We start from the raw sequence: 18,072 nt of genomic DNA, 5'->3' as shown, positions 1-18,072 counted from the left end.
CCTCATCTGTATCATTTCTAGCAACTTGTAGGGTTTTTTACTACAAGTTTTATTAAGGATAAACAGAAACACAACATACATAGAGGAAAGGGCACAAAAACTCAACTGATACAGAATAGTCACAATTCTCCAATATGTTTTTGCAATTATTTTTCAATTTCTTAAATAGTTTCACAAATTTTTCATCTAAAACAATATAAAGTTTTCAAAAAGTTAAGTCTCAGGAAGGTATTTGCTTTTAAGATGATAAAAATGTCATCAAGCTTTCTAATAACAGGATCTACCTAAAAAAATGCATAAATGTAACTCATAGTTTTATGAATAATCTAAACATCACAGAAATCATCAGGCAGGATAATTTTTATTGCCTTAAGAAAAGCCAAGGTATAAACCTCCAGACTTGCAAAAACACTGATTAATGACAAAGTTTCACCTCAAAAATCGCAGTTAGTATTTCAGCTCATTCCACATTATTTTTCAACATCAAGTAACATAATTCAACTGTTTAAAAAACACCTGAGCTGGCAATGGAATGAAGGCTACACTATATAATGAACAAAAACTGGAAGTGGGAAGAGCAATTTAAATGGTCCAGTGGTCAAAGAATTAGTTTCATGCACTTGAGGACAGGGACTAATAGTGTATAATACACAGTAGGTACTCAATAAATATATAGTATAAGAAGTTGACTCTTGAATTATGGAAAGAGCAGCTCATGTTAAACTACTTTAAGTAACTACAGAAGTTTTGTAATCTGAGGTTCTTTAGCCATCAGAACCAGAGTTGCCGTGAGTAGGAATATAAAAGTTCATTTATTTCAATCAACAAGAAAACTAAATACAGAGAGTGCCAAAAAAATGTATACACACTTTAAGAAAGGAAAACACTATTAAAATTGTAATACTCAATATATACCAATAACAAAAGATAAATACAGGTCACATGTGTACACATCTTTCTGGCCCCCCTGGTAGACACAAAGGTGAACTGGGACACACAGAAGATGACTGACAGTATCCAAGCGGAAATGGCTGGCAGGTCTATGTAGAACTGGGAGTTCCGTAGTGCATCTGAAGTCTCTTCTATTAGGCACGAAAGGTAAGGGACTCTAACTCTGCCTTGCATATAATAAGCATGCACCACAAGCTCAGAATGAAGTAAGAGTAAGGCAAGAAAACAGGAAATAGCTAAGATTTAACCCCAGAAAGGGACTAGCTAGAAGCAAGCTCAAAGACCCAATTAGGCTAGTGATGTGACAAAATACAAAAGAGGGTTACTTAAGTACTGAGTAAAATGTAGGCATAACAGCGGAAATTTCCTAACAGAGCTGCACATTAAGATGCCTGACTTTTTTTCATCTACTTGTTTTTAATTTTATCTCACTTTATAGTATATATTTATATAAAACACTGAACTATTTTAATAGAGTTGGTAACAAACTCAATAAACATTGTAAGAATGAACACAATCAAGAAGAAATCCGTTAAGAATAAGATCAAAGGGCAGAAAAGTTAACACAGCAGGCTTAAGACTGCTATCCTTAGAAAGGCCTGCGTGACCAGCTGGCCCTTGGCTGGCTTGCGGAAACCTAGATTTTAGGAGAGTTCCCACAACAATAACAGATGTGAGTTGTTCACTGTGCTTAAGTTGCTTGTGCATGTACTGTAATATGATTTATGCTGAACACGTGCTTTCCTACTGAGAATCCAGACTTTTGGTAGGTGCTAGGGAGAGTGCCTACATAATAAGCCAAATCCAATAAAAACCTTGGATACTAAATTTCTAAGAAGCTTCCTTGTTATACAACATTTTTGTATACACGACAATTGTTCTCACAATTCAAGTCTGGAGTAATGAAGTGTGTCCCATGTGACTCTACAGAGAGAAGATCCCTGGAGGCTTGCACCAGGTTTCCTCCAGACTCTGCCCCATTTGCCTTTTCCCTTTGGTTATGCTTTGCCTCCTTTCACCGTAATAAGTCATAACCGTGATGATGACTACATATTGGGTCCTGTGAGTCCTCTTAGAGAATCATCAAACCTGGGGATGGTCGGAGGACCTCAACACATTCAGTTACAAAGAAAAATTAATACTCCAAGTTTTAAAGGAAATCTAAGACCTATGCCAAAATTTGTACTTTTCAGATGTAATTCATAAAATTTTCTAAAAATCACAGGTTTATAGCTGAACACAAATAAACAGAAGTGGTAATACAGACTAATAGAAAGCCACATACACTACTAGTGGAACTGAGATTTCCACGAAAATTTCCATAAACATCAGCAATATTGGCGAAAAGGCCAATCTCCAATCTTATTGAATCCTCATTTCTGGGGACCGAAATGAACCCCAGACTAATACATTAAGAAGTCTGGGTTAGATGTCCTGACATCTATTTACATACATTCTTGTGCAAAATAGTCTATGAAATAGCTTAAACCCATAAAACAAAAGTGCCACATTATAAATATTTGTTAAAAAGCACGATAGGCAGACTATTCGATAAACATAAGGTATGCTAGAAATGAGGTCTATGGAACTCTCCGTGAAGTTAAGATCCAGGAATTCCCTCAATTTTAGTTATTCTTAGTATCAATGAAAATTCAAATATTGACAAGCACCCAACTAAGCTCTTACCTCTAAAGACATGATATTCCACCAGCCGACAAACATTCAGGCTGTGGTATTAGATAGCATTTAGATCTAGTATGTGTTTTCAGAGGGTATAACATAATTAAAAACCAAAAGCATCAAGACACATTAGCCTAAGATTTTAGAGTCGAGAAAACTACATCAGCTGTTTAGAATGAAGTCATTCTCAGAGACAGGAGCTTTATGAACAGGGACTAGATTCTATGTTCTACGAATCAGATTTATCTAGACCAGATAGCAAAACTAACAAATGAAACATTAAAAAGCGAGGAGCAAGATTAAGATGCAGATAATTTTTTGTAAAAGTGTAAGAATAAAGTGACATTCTTAAACAGAATTCAAAACTAAGTAAAAGAAGTTTTACACAAAGCATGTTATGGTAACACAGGCTAGATCCAGCCAGGAGAATATGCTTAATTAAGAAATAAAGGAAAGGCAGATTTGCCCCAGAATAACATAAATACAATAAGCTAAAGCAAAGCTAACTCTATAATAAAAGCTACAATTTACATTCTTTACCAGAGCATTTTTTGGAAGTATTTCATTTGAGCCTTTTAATTTCTCCATTTAGTTCTTTCCAAACTGAAGTAACACACAAGCATAAAAGCAAAGCGATTATGCTCACCCTCCCCAGTGGCAGAGTAATGAGGATGGCAGTTATGATTTTCCAGAGCCATACCTAGAGAAAATGCCACGACACAATTTCTTTGAAATCTCCTACTTTATCTTAAAAACTCACGATTTTGTTGTATCCTATCCCACGATGAATTTGAGTGTTTCGGAATAAGAACACAAATTGTTTTTTCATTATTAGTATAATGTAGAACCTAATACTGACACAAAGAATAAGTGACTTGTGGAAGGTAACATATCCAAAAAGGTAACATATCCAAAAAGTAGAGCCATACATAAAACTTGAACTGAGAATTTTAATACTAAATCCAATGATTAGTCAAATGCACAAAGGAAGATAATATATATGCTGGTGAGATGTATCATGGATGCTAGTTGGCCCAACAAAGTAAAGGAAGCAAAAACTGTTTATATGGTCCAGTATCCTTTAGGCTCTGTGTCCATTACCAAGAAAAATGCTTACTACTTTAAAGAAAAAGAAACTATCTCCTTGAGAAAAGTAGCATTTGCAGAGAAGTGGGATAAAATTGGTTTTAAGTAATACACATTCAATCCAACGTTAAGAAATTAAAGTTAGGACTGATGAAGCAAGTCTTATAGGCTTCCAAGAAAAGGATACTATGACTTTGTCCCTGACAGAACCTTCAATATTTAAAAGGCAGAATAAATAATCCTTATTTGGCATCCTCTCATACTTCAGAAGCTGGATCTTAAGGGTAAAAAGAATATAACCTACACTGTGAGTAAGACAGAGTCCTAGGAGAGTACTCTGAAAAACAGAACAAAAAATGCAGCAAAACATACTGACTCAGCAAGACAAGGGGGCACTAAAGCAATTAGACTGCCCTCCCATTTAGAAAAGGGAACTCAGATATAAGCAGGAAACCAGGAACTGTATATACAATTCTACATGATCAAACAAGGCTGGGAACTGCAACCAGCTTTTCCAAAGGTGAAACAGTTTTCACTCTACTAGTGGCAAAACATTATGGCATTATGTTCTTATTCAGAACATGACAATGAAGAAACAGGTAAGGTATACCTAATATACTAAATGAAAGATTTCAAGGACCTCTACTTCCCCAAATGCTTTCCAAACGAATAAAAGCAGATAACAGGTATGACTGAATAAGGTTCAGCAGTGACTCTGAAACTTCAGTATATTAAAAAAAATAGATTTCAAGGTTAAATCTCAGTGATTCTGATTTACAGTATATGAGATGGAACTCCCAAGACCTGAATTTTTAATGAGCACTCTCATGATGGTTTGGTGTAATCAGTATCTAGGCCACATTTCATTCTAAATATACTGCCTTCCATTATCTTTGGTCCTCCTCTCATTACCCCAAAACCTTTAAAAATAAGAGGACTTCATGAAGAAAACCAGGTATCTATATAGTGGGTATTTCTGCCATAATATGACAAATATTTTCTTGAAAAACACTGAATTCTGCTAAACTGCACACTAAGAATAAAGTCTTATGGGAAAAATAGAGTAGAAACAAACGAGTAACTCAATATTACGCAACTTTTTATAACCAGAACACTAACAAAGACTTGAAATAGCAGAAGCAAGCAGCTCAGCCTGGTTGTAGATTGCTTCAGGGGATATTAAAAATGTAAAAACTCATTAAGATAGAAACACAGCTTGCTGCGGCTGAGAACATGGAAGTGAAGTTCTGAGCACAGAGATTACACTTTACATTGACAGAGGAGACAGCGCAGCTTGCCACAGACAGTGAGCCATGTAAGGCTCAGGGAGAAGGCTTGAGCTTAACCCTACTCCTGCTATTGATTCTCCTTGACTAGAAAAAATTTTTTTCACATACGAACCAACACAACTTCAGTTTATAGTCATGTCATTTTCCAATTTACCAATTATATATGAGCTTATGGTGGTAAAAAATAAAAGTAGTGGTAACCAGACTGTCACTGGGGGCTGGGGGAGAAATGAATAAGATGATGTGTCAACAATCGGCTCTCATTCGAAAGTCCCCTGGAGTTGAGTTACTCCCTCTAGATCTGTGCTATGCAAATGATATCCATTAGGCATATACAGCTACTGAGCACATCTAAATGGAGATGTGCTATATGTGCAAATATGTAGGAAGGTTTCAAAGAATAAAGTGGCAAATATATAGGAAGGATTCAAAGGCTTAGTACAAAAAGAACGTAAAACAGCACATGAGTATTTTTATATTGATGACAAGATAAACTACTTTTCATATATTTGGTTAAACAGTCTATATTAAAATTAATTCCAGATGTTAGCTACTAAAAAATTGTCCATTGCACAAACAGTTCATGGGACAGCACTGCTCTAGATGAAAGTGCCCCGTGACACTTACTCAAAGGGAGCCAGGGATGCTTACCATGCGTAGGACATTTCTCAAAGAACCGTCCCATGTCTCAAAAATTAGCTTATAATTAGCTGAGCCTAGAACCTAGCTCTGCTTAATACGCTGAGTTTTCAAGGAATACAACTGCTGTGCAAATTGTACTGTAGAGAGTACTTAGTTTTGTTTTGAATTTTTACCAAGATGTTTACCACTTGGAAAAATCTCATCAATAATGCCATACGATACAGTTGTACTTGTATCTATTACAAACAAATGGTATTAAGTCCTTTGTTAACAGATAGGACCAAAAATTATCAAACTAACAAAAATAAATGAAAGCTGCAGCTCTCGCTGGATTTCATTAATAAAGCTTGTTTTAAAAACTGTACTGATACCCTGTATGTTTATCGCAAATTAATATGCTAAATAGTTTTAGCAGTGATACAAAATTCCTTGTGAAAAATTATTGTATCATGTTCTTTGGAACTACCCTTGTCTTCCCCACTCTTACACGTGTAGGTAGCATATATACTTATCTTTATCTACAGGCTAGAAATGGGGATTTTACAAAATATTTAACATGTACATGCACAAGAATGAAGGTGATTTAGAACCCTTCCTCACACCATACACAGAAACTAATTAGAAATCAATAATAGACCTAAATATAAGAGCTAAAACTATAAAACTCTTACAAGAAAAGAGACATAATTACAAAAAGAGCAAGTGAAACAAAACAAAGTCCTAAATTAGATTTTGTCAAAATTAAGAACTTTTGTGCTTCAAAGGACATCAAAAGAGAAGACAATCCACAGAATGGGAAAACATTTTCAAATCACATGGAAAGAACTTTAATCTAGTTCTAGTAGAAACTCTTACAACTCAATAAAAAAATCCAATTTTTAAATAAGCAAAAGATCAACAAATATTTCTCCAAAGAAGACATACAAATGGGCAAAAAGCACAAGAAAAAAAGCTCAATGTTAGTCATTAGGGAAATGTAAATCCAACCTGCAATGAGATACCACTTTGCACCCATTAGGACAGCTACAGTCAAAAAAGACAGTCTGTGACAAACTACTGATGAGGGAGCAGAGAAATTGCTGCTGTCAATGAAAAATGCTCAGCTGCTTTGAAAAAGTTTGGCCGTTAATGAAAAGGTTAAATATAGAATTATCATATGACCCAGAAATTCTACTTCTAGACATGTCAACGAAAAACGAAAACATGTCCACAAATGTTCATAGCACATTATCCATAACAGCCAAAAAGATGGAAACAAACCAAATGTCCACCACTGATTAACAAATAAATAAAACATAGTATATCTATACAATGGACTATTATCCAGCAACAAAAAAAAGTATTGCTACATGCTATAACATCGATGAACCTTGAAAATATTATGCTAAGTGAATAAGCCAGTCACAAAAGACTACATATTACAGGAACACACTTACATGAAACATCCATAATAGGAGTATCTATATAGAAAGGAGATTAATGGTTGCCTAGGGCTGGGGGCAAAAGTGGGGAGCAGGACTGAGGAGGATAATAGCGATAGGGGTTCTTTTTGGGGTGATTGAAAATATTAAAATCCACTGAAATGCATACTTTAGATGTGTGAACTGTTATGGTATGCTAATTACACATCATTAAAACTGTTACCCAGAAGGGCAGCAGTCACTAAAGACCACATATTATAGTCCATTTATATGAAATGTCCACAACAGGAAAATCTATCAAGACAGAAAATAGATTAGCAATTGGGGGGTGGACAGGAAGAGGAAGAAAATCGGGAGTGATGATGCTAATCGGTATGAGGTTTATTGGGGGAGGGGAAATAATTGTGTGGTATGTGAATTATATCTCAATTTTTTAAAATAACCAATTAAAATATATTTTAAAGGGTAGGAAGGTTCAGTCTAACCAAGCTGAGACACTGATTTAGTAAAAAGAGCACCCAATCAGGCAGTCTGGGCTTTAGTACGTATTTTGCCTCCACCTTACTAAATAAAAACGAGGTCATCTAACTTCTACGGTTACCTCTGTCAAATCAGGTACGGGTTTGACAGTGTGTAGGACTGCAAAGATGACAACTGATGACAAATGCTATACTTATGAATGTTACTAACCTCTTTTGATCTTTCACCTGACTTTTCACTAAGGTTTAGTGAAGATTTTAGACTAAGATTTTTATCCTTCCTCCTATTAGCTCTTGGTGAAGGCTTTATTAACAAAGTAACAATAAAAGCCTAGAGCCTTCTACCATTTTTCTCTGAAAATAAGACCTAGCCGGACAATCAGCTCTAATGCGTCTTTTGGAGCAAAACTTAATGTAAGACCGGGTCTTATATAATTTATAATATAATATCATACCGGGTCTTATATTAATTTTTGCTCCAAAAGACGCATTAGAGCTGATTGTCCGGCTTGGTCTTATTTTCAGGAAAACAGGATAATTGCCTATACCCTCAAGATTAGATGCCTTATACTTCTATTTGCTTTGAATTGTCAACATGACTCTTGACTCTTCAGTGATCCACACAGATCAAATAGCATTACAGAGCAATGTAGAATGAATCCTGGACTAAGGATCTCCTCATTCTTACCCGACTCCTGCAGAAATTCACTGGGTTCACCCTAATATTCTAACTGCTCTCCAACCGTCATTCTCATCTCCATTTTCAAAACACTCTCTACAGATTAGTCAAAGTAGCCTTTTAAATGTGTATGTCAGATCATGAGATATGTTTTGAATTCCATGAGTAGAGGGAAGTCATTCAACCTCCTCTGGCCCCACTTACCTTTCCAGCCTCACCCTGCGGCACTCACCACCACTGCCTTGCTCACTGCACTTTAGCTTATAGTGGTCTCTCTCAGTTCTTTGAGCACATGCCCATTTCTTTCCTACCCTAGATCCTTCTATCTCCTTACTTATATCTCCTACTCTTTTCCTGCCCATTTCTTGGCCGTCCTTCCAGCTTAAATGCCACTCCTTAGAAAAGCCTTCCCTGACCCCTCAATCTAAAACAAGCCCCCTATCATAGCACACATCTCTCCTTAAGAGCTATTTTTAAGCAGTGTGATTAGACTACATCTGACATCGCTCCCTGTTTTCTTGTTTTTAAATTAGTTGAGTGGCTAGTCTAAGGAAGGAAAGCATCCCTTTAAAAGAGAAAGAATATATGTTAGTATGAAAAATAAAAGCAGTTTTTGAGAAAGCTATGAAATTATAGTAAGACTTTGAAAGGGTGAGCAGCAGACAATGTCATTGAAAAACTGAGTATCATCTTTTCCCAAACTGATGGCTTCAGACACACAATAGAACAAACAGAGAGACACAGAGGCAGGTCCTGGCATGTCTGCAGGTCTCTCCAAGTAATTTTACCTTCTGACTCTAATCAACTGAGCAAGAAATAGCTAATTTCAACTTTGGAAGCCTCTTGGTACTCCTCAATTTAAGAATGGGTGAAAAATGGATGCAAAGGAATCTGCAAGTATTTGCCATGCCTTCATGTTGCACACACTTAAACTCAGTTACATTACGAGACGGAAAGAGAAACTACAAAGATCATCTAACACAGGAAGAGATCTAACTGGGTACAATGAAGTGAAGACTAAGCTCCCATCACGGCAAACAGTATGAGCAGTGGCATAAAAGTCAGAAAGCACCTATGACGGTTCTGAGAACAGTGAGTAAAACTAGCTTACAGGAACATGAAATTACTGTATGTGAGATAAAAGGGGTATAAAGCTAAGTTAAACTAAAGGCTATTCAAGGGCCTCGGAAGCCAAACTAAGGAAAAAATAGAATTTTTCTTCTGTACAAGGAACACAAATCATTACGAACCTAATTTTTGCTTTTGAACAGTACTGGGTGCACCATGAAAAAGCAATTTACAAGTATGCATTTTTAAAGACAACACAAAAGACTAAAGAGGATTCTTTTTTAAAAAATGGTTGTCTAATATTTTCCCCCAACTTTAAGCCACAGAATGTTTTTCTGACATGGTTAGCTGGTTCATCCTTCAGGTGTCAATTCATAAGTCACACTCCAAAACAGCCTTTCCCTGACCACCTTCTACCCCTTTCCATCTCTATTTATTTTCTTAATAGCACAAGTCACAGCATGAAATGATCATGCTTGTCCACTTTATATATATTGTGTCTCTTCCATGAGGAAACTTCTTGAGCACAGAGACCTTGCCTGTCATACCATGACTATAATCCCTGTAATTACAACAGTGCTTGGGTCTGCCAGAAGACGCTAAAATAAAGTACACGCATGAATGGAAGTCCAATACTTAAAACAGGAGCTGCTCTTATTGCAATGGGGTAGTGTGGGATTAAGGAACTAGCCCAGTCACAATCCTGGAACCTGTAAATTCCATACAGCTTGATTTAAAAAGGAATGATATAGATAATCTCTAGATTAGTTGTCAAAAGGCTGGGTAGTGGTAACAAATCCTGTGTCATATGCAGGTATATAAACTTTACCTGTTAAGTGTAACTAATATGACACAGCAAAAAAGTTAAGAAACTCATTACCTCCAACTCTCACTGAAAATGTGTAACTCAATACTTATTAATAGGAAAAATTACCCTCCAGTCTTTATTACCTGTACAACATAAACTGGAAAAGTTCTTCTCCCAAAATTATGAGGTTATTAGAAAGAAAAAAAGGCAGCATATTACAGCAGAGTTACCTCAAGGAAAACAATGACTAAGTTTTCTCTTACAGATAAGACATTTTTAATATTGCTCTTGTGTGTCTCTTAATAGACACACAAACAGCATTTATTCTAAAACCATCTGTTTCTGTTGTTTAGTCAACCTCCTTTTGTGTTGAGACAGGGCTGCATTTTGATACAGCTACTGGTGATCTAATACTGGATATTTTGTGTCTAGATGTTCTCCAACTCTGAAATGATTGTCTACTAAAAAATAAACATTGCCACAATGCCTAAACCAATTTTATACACATTAAGTGGCAGATGCACATGTTACTAACTATGAAGTATTTTAAAAATAAAAACAGAGGCTTGAAATAATTAGGGGAGAAGCACCAACAGATCATATTTGCTGATAATGTTTAACCTACAGAACTGGATGGCAACATACTTTGGACAAAGAATATTACATTCTTCACTCTCCTTTCAGTCTCAATCATTCTATTCCTCACCACCCTCCTTGCCCAATCCCAGCTCTAGCCAGATTTAGATTATATAGGTTTATTGAGGAACTGTTTCAAACTTTCAAGGAAAAAGTTAATTCCTGTAGTGTATAATCTGTTCCGGAAACAGGTTCAATCATAAAAGAAACCAACTGCAAAATCCTTGACAAAGCTGACAAGAACCATAGACCAGTAACAGAATTAAGAGAATTCACAACTATATACGTCTATATATCTCAGTCCAGGAATGCACAATGGCTGAATATTGAAAGACTTGTATGAATATAAATCTTGAATTTAATTTTTTAAAAATACACTATCAACAGATATTAAGAGGACATCTGATAAAATTTAAGACGTCTAACAAAGCATTAAAAGCTAAATGTAGGAAAAGATGGGTGCTTCCTTAATCAAGACAAACTTCAAATAGGGATGATCTTTGCATAATGATGATTTATCATATCACCAAGCAATTAAGTCCCAAGAGTCTTTATCATTTTTTAAAATTGTAACAACTGATTTTCTAAAGTAAAGAACAGGTGTTAATATTATAATCAGAAGCTACAGAAAAACATTAGGAAAGACAACTATCCTCATAGGTTTTTTTCTGTTATACATATAACACCCAAAAACAGAATCATACTACTTTATATGTGGCTTTTCCTATTTAATACCCAGCCACATCTTCACTCATAAATGTAATTGGCAACATTATACTCCACACTGCATGCATCTATCATAATATGCAAATCAGAGGAACACTGATGTTCTCTGTTTACCATTTATCTATGTGTTGAATTCCCAAGCCACATAAAAATGAAATTAAAAACATCTAACACTGAAAAGAACCACGTAAAAGTCATCTTAAGATGCTTATTTCTGAACTGATTTTAAAAGCCACCCATTCAGTCATTACTGAAATGATAAATATGTTTTAACAAATGATTGAGACAGCAAACAATTGATAATGAAAATTACATTAAAAGCAGCTTTTCAGAAAGATGACACCATGAGAATAGGTTTTATAGAGGACAGGTATAGAAACATATCAAAATTAACTAAAAAACACCAAAAGGACATTTAATCAAATTCAACAAGGGAATAGTCATCACAACCCAACAAACTGGTACTAACAAATAGTTTCAAGAGACAACTAAATCCACACTCAAGCGCAGAAAAATACTCTGAAGTCTGTAAAGATACATATTTTGAAAATAATGGCAGGCAGAAGAGGTGGGAGAGAAGAGTCACTTGGCCCAATTAAGTAGAAACCTACCTGAATCAGAGAAAAGCCTTGCCACTCTAAATTTTTGCCAGGACTCCCAGATGACAGAATTACATAATCAAATATAGGAAGTTCAAAGAAAACAGAATGAACTGCTTCTTTCCCACATTATCACTCTCCTCCTAAAAGACACATCCCACACTTTTTTCCCTGATATAGACTCAGATTATGAACCAGAAACTTCTAAGGATACAAAATTAAAATAGTGTACAAGAAAATATGAAACAAAAGCAAAGAGAATCTCAATCATACACTATATGTATTTTATATATTTTGTCTATTTTAAAGGCCCAATAGAATAACTTCACTCAAGACAGGTACACAGAAACCATCCCACACAGAGTCTGTGCAGAGACCAATGTGGGGGAATATAACAGAAACAGGTAAAGAAAATACTTCAAAAGAAATCTCAGGAAACCGGGAACTGTTGAGACAAATTCTGTTCTATGTCAGAGCAGAGAGTACATAAATTCTATGAAACAAAAAAGAGGTAAGACAAGGTAAAAAGCAGGGGAGCTGGAATAGAAGGAACTTAGAGAAGAAATGAAATCATTAAAGAAATAAATACCCCATTAGAAGTAATAAAAGAATCAACATTGCTGAATGTAATGTCAACCATAAGGAACACTGACCTTGGAAATATCACAAAACAAAGTGGACAAGAAGGCCAGACGATAGACAGCATTTAGCAATAAAATGTCCTGTATGAAGGATGGAGCCAACACATGTAAAACTAGAGGTCCTGAAGAGGAGGATAGAAAACAAAGATGCTGCTCATGAGTGTAATACAAGCTTTCCTGAAAGAAAGGAAGATCTCAATCTGGAGAGTGAACAGGGCTCACCATATACAAGGAAAAAGTAAGAACCAATAAAAACTGACACGTCTTTCACACCTAGTGAAGCTGCTTAATTTTTAAGCATAAAGAATATGGCGGTAGAAACTTATAAAACAAACAAGAAAGCGCTGACCTCAGACTTCTCCATAGAAACATTAAATGCCAGAAGACAGCAGTAATGTCTTATGCTAAGAGGAAAAAAATGGATGTGGCCCACAGAATTATTTTTCCAATCAGGATTCAGTTCATGAGTAACAACAATAGGAGAACTAACACAGTCACAAGAAAAATCAAAATAAATTCACAGATGGAAAAGACTGGCAATGTTTACTGAATGCACCTCAATTCATCTGCTTAGTATCTGGGCTCAACAGCCACTTAAAATTACCAAGTGTTTATTTTCATAACTGTTTGTTTTGTGCCAAATGACTGACATTACACAGCAAAACTTAAGTTTACTTAAACTATACTCTTTAAACTGTTCTTTTGTTGTAATTTTATTTTATACAAGCAGTCAATAACACCTGACCACCAAAACACAAACAGTATTCATTTAACAAGTATTTATTAAACATTTACCATATGCCAAAGATGGTGCAAGACACCAAAAGAATAAAACAGAAATCACTCTTCCCTGGAACTTATGTAATTGTTCAGTTTTCCAAATTTAACTATGTTTCAAAAGAAACTGAGGTGCTTCATAAACAGTTAAGATTCCTAGTCCCATGCCACCACTTTTAATAATCTGAGGATTTTCAGGAATGTTTAGACTTTCCCAGGTGATTCTCATAGCCAGGTTTAGAACTAGAGGTCTACCATAGCTAAAACATATATTGCAACTTCAAGTCTCCTAAATCTTCAAAAGCAGATTAAATAACATCTAGTAATTTTACTGTTTACTGTATTTTATTCTACTGTGAAATTTTTCACAATGGCAATATAGTAGAGATGGCACTTTACTATAAATGGCAGATTCTAGATTGAGTCACTGCTTTTTAAACACTCAATAATTTTTAAATGTAAAAAAAATAGAGTAGCCAGCAGCAAAATATACCTCTGTGAACATATGTATTTCAAGAGTTTGACAGGTTAAAAATAAATTGCCTTAAACATACATTTATTCCACTAAATATAATGACCAAATATGAAAGTACAAGTTATCCAGAAGAGTTGCTTGTATCCTTTTCTGAGCAAAATGAAAAGCAAATCTGGTACATTTACTATCATGCCACATTAGATACAAATACTGAAACATTAAATTAGAATCCAGTAAAATGCCTTTCCTTAAAAAAAAAAAAAAATTCAGGTATTTGTGTAATGACTCACAGAAGAATGTGATTAGAAGACAACAGATGAAAATTAAATTCTGGCAACAGTAACAATTTATAATACAGTCTGATGATTGATGACAGTAAGTGAAGATTTTCCTGTTAGTAATTGTTATTTAAAGAGTTAAGCAGCTAACCTACTATATAACCCAGCAATAATAGACATTTGTAAGAGAGAAGTGAAAGGCTATTTCATACAAAAACATGTACATGAACGTATAGCTATATCTGTAATAGCTCAAAACTGGAAAAAACCAAAAGTCCTTCAACAGTGAATGGTTAAACAAACTGAGCTATATATCATACCCCAGAACACCACTCAGCAATAAAACAGAAACACATTATTAATACACATTCTCCTGGTCCTCAGGGGAATTATGCTGAGTGGAAAAAAAGTCAATCTCAAAGTTAATACATACTGTCATTCCATTTATGACATTCTTGAAATGACAAAATTATAGAGATTGAGGATAGATCAGTGGTTGCTAAGAGTTAGGGAAAAATGGAAAGAGGGAGGTGGCTGTGGCTATACATGTACAAGCGTAGCACAAGAAACTGTTGAGGAACTGTTCTGTATCTTGACTATGGCAGTAATCATGTTAATCTGCTCGTGATAACACTGCATGGAACAAAATACACATATACATGCATGTAAAACTGGTGAAACCTGAATAGGGCCAGTGGACTGTATCTACATCAATGTCCTGGTTGTAACACGGTAGCATTCTATAATTATCCAAGATGTTACCGTTGTGGCAAACTGGATAAAGGGTATATTGGATCTCTCTTAGTATTTTTAATAGTCGTAAGCAAATCTACAATTATCCCAAAATAAAGTTTTTTTAAAACCAAACAGCGGGGGTTTAAACCCAAGTGTGACTGCTCCTATTCTGCTAACAAGTATAGGTCGTGTGGTTTTATTCTTTTTTTTTCTTTTTAAAGATTTTATTGGGAAAGAGGAACAGGACTTTATTGGGGAACAGTATATACTTCCAGGACTTTTTTCCAAGTTAAGTTGTCCCTTCAGTCTTAGTTGTGGAGGGCACAGCTCAGCTCCAGGTCCAGTTGCCGTTTTCTAGTTGCAGGGGGTGCAGCCCACCATCCCTTGCGGGAGTCGAACTGGCAACCTTGTGGTTGAGAGGACGCACTCCAACCAACTGAGCCATCCGGGAGACAGCTCAGCACAAGATGCTGTGTTGAATCTTAGTTGCAGGGGGCGGAGCCTGACTTGAGGAGCTGAACGGGCAACCTTGTGGTTGAGAGCCCACTGGCCCATGTGGGAATCAAACCGGCAGCCTCCGGAGTTAGGAGCATGGAACTCCAACTGCCTGAACCAACAGGCTGGCCCTGGTTTTATTCTTGCATTGCTCCAATCATGAAGTAGTTTTTGCTGGAGGTGCTTTCATAATTGTTCCTCACTATTGCCACTAAACTTCCTAATCTCCACTGATACATGCTTAATCACTCCTACTCACTCATCTTAACCTCCATGGCTTTTCGCTCATTCCATTCACCATGCCTTTTGTCAGCATCAAAACTTCCTCCAAATAATTTTGCCTTCTACAGATAACACCAATATTAGCCAGTCTGCACTTTCCTTTTCCATTGCTCTTGTCCCTTGATTTTTTAAAACACTTCTGAATTTGATGCCATTTCAGAAAACAAAATCTATTCAAATACAATTTTACTGTAATTGTCCTTAAAAATACAGGAGTGTCTCGCACTGCTACCATTAAATTGTCATAAATTTGAAAAAGTTTAAAGTAACCAAAGACTTAACATACTTCTTGTCAAGATTCCATAAAATTCCCAAACCTATAGATTAGTGCTATAAAATATAGCATTTTGAGAGTTCAATTTCAAGAAATATTTTCAGTAAAAGAAAAAGCAGTCCACATATAATTGCCCCCACACTTTTTTTAATTCCAAAATCTCACTTGTTCTATACCTCCTAGAACATAATCACTAAGTTTAGCTATAAACCAAAATCAAGGAAAGAGAGGTATTAGGTATTACTAAACATTTCAATTATAGGGGAAAAGATCCAGATTACTTGAAGAGAAATGCTGAAATAGTATGGTTCTCTGCACCTAAAGCCAAATACATTTTTACTCAAACAGTACCATAAAACACAAAGAACAAGAACATTTTTGATTACCTTATATAGGAGGGATTGTTACAGATTTTAGGCTCTTTATGCCATTTATTCCTCAAGCAAATCTTTGAGGAGTAGTACAAAGACTTATTTTACAATTCAAAAAACAAAAAATTTAAATAATGAGCCCAAGGCTACAGAGTAAGTGGAAGACAAACATGGGTTACAGTCCTTGCCCTAATGCCAATTGTTATGTTCACTATACCATAATGCAATTAATGCATCATTATTTACATAATTGACAGGTACAAAATAGTCAATTTTAGCTTAACTCCTTCAAGAAAGGGATGGAATGAAATGCCTACTCTCAATTTTATTCATTTTTGTTACCTTTCGTATCTCCTACAAGTACATTCTTAAATAATACTCAAATTCAGAAACTATTAACCATTACATTATTTGCTCATTTAGTCACCATATTATTCAGCATCTACTTTGTGCTAGGACAACACATATCAGACCATGAAGCATGCTATAAAAGGTCAGATCACTCTATCTGAATCAGATTTTCAATTGCTGCCATTGCCCTTAAGGAACTGGGTGAGAAAACATTTACAAAATCTATTAGAAAACATCCCAAATGTCTGTAGTGTATTATATATCATAAATCAATTACTGGCTCTCAACCCTCCCTCACACCCCAGAAAGATTCTAAATAACCTAGAAGAACAACCCGTAATATTCCACCCACCATCTCACCTAATAAAACTTAAAAGTTCTATAATTCCTGTCCCTCTCTCCCCCCACCCTTAGGTTCAAATCCCATTAAAACAACACACATCCACACACCCTAATGTAAATTGCTTTAAACTATTCTTTTTTAAAGACATTTAAAAGTGAACTTTTCATTTCTAGTTAATTTTTTGTCAAAAGAAAATCTATGAAAGTTCATTTTAGATGAATACAAAATCTACAAAATCAAAACAGTCACATTCATGGTAATGACAAACACCAAAATCAGGACAATTCTGGGAAAGGGGTCCTGAGTGTAGGGACGGGATAGCCAAAGGATGTGACTAAGAAATGGTAGTACACAAGGGGCTTTCTTTAATTTGTGATGTTTTATTTCTTAAATTAAGTGGGAAGTACAGTTCTGTAGCACTATAGCAGATCATCACCTTGCATTACTGCTTTTAACTCTAATATCTATCATTTCATACTTAAAGAATATAAATTATTTTGAAAAGTAGTTTTCAATAAAACCTTTAAAAAAGAAACTCTGTCCAAAGTAAAATCTCACCCAGAACAGATATAGAAAACAGGTAGAAGCAGAATTGGTCTCTCTTCCCTTGCTCCTAACAGTGACCTGCAAGGTACTTTTGCAGAACATCCATGGCACCAAAGGCAGAATTTTCAAAGCTTTAAAACACATTTAGCAGCTACTGAAGTCCTCACTTAGTGTCCTAGACAGGTTCTGAGGCTTTAACTTTTAACAATGAATAACAATAGCAATTTTATAATAGGCTAATTAGTATAAACTAGAGTTAAGTTCCTAGGGCATCTCATCAACCTTATAATGAAGCGACATAGAAAAAAACATTATTCAAGAACATGCTGTATAGTTCAAATAACCTTTCCCATGTTTAACTTAAAAACTGGTTGCTACAATGATCTCTACAGCTATAATTAAGTAAATGGCAAAAATAACCAGTATATACACTGTAATAG

The 18,072-nt window shown here is 35.4% G+C and overlaps 1 protein-coding gene across 7 annotated transcripts in view; it reads right to left on the bottom strand.

Moving 5' to 3' along the window:
* WAC (WW domain containing adaptor with coiled-coil) overlaps positions 1-18,072 on the bottom strand; it is an 81,229-nt gene that overhangs the window by 37,896 nt on the left and 25,261 nt on the right. The window lies entirely within an intron of this gene.

This window comes from Rhinolophus hipposideros (assembly GCF_964194185.1).
Source record: "Rhinolophus hipposideros genome assembly, chromosome: 1".
NCBI classification, from domain to species: domain Eukaryota; kingdom Metazoa; phylum Chordata; class Mammalia; order Chiroptera; family Rhinolophidae; genus Rhinolophus; species Rhinolophus hipposideros.
This window is presented reverse-complemented; position numbering and strand designations above follow the sequence as displayed.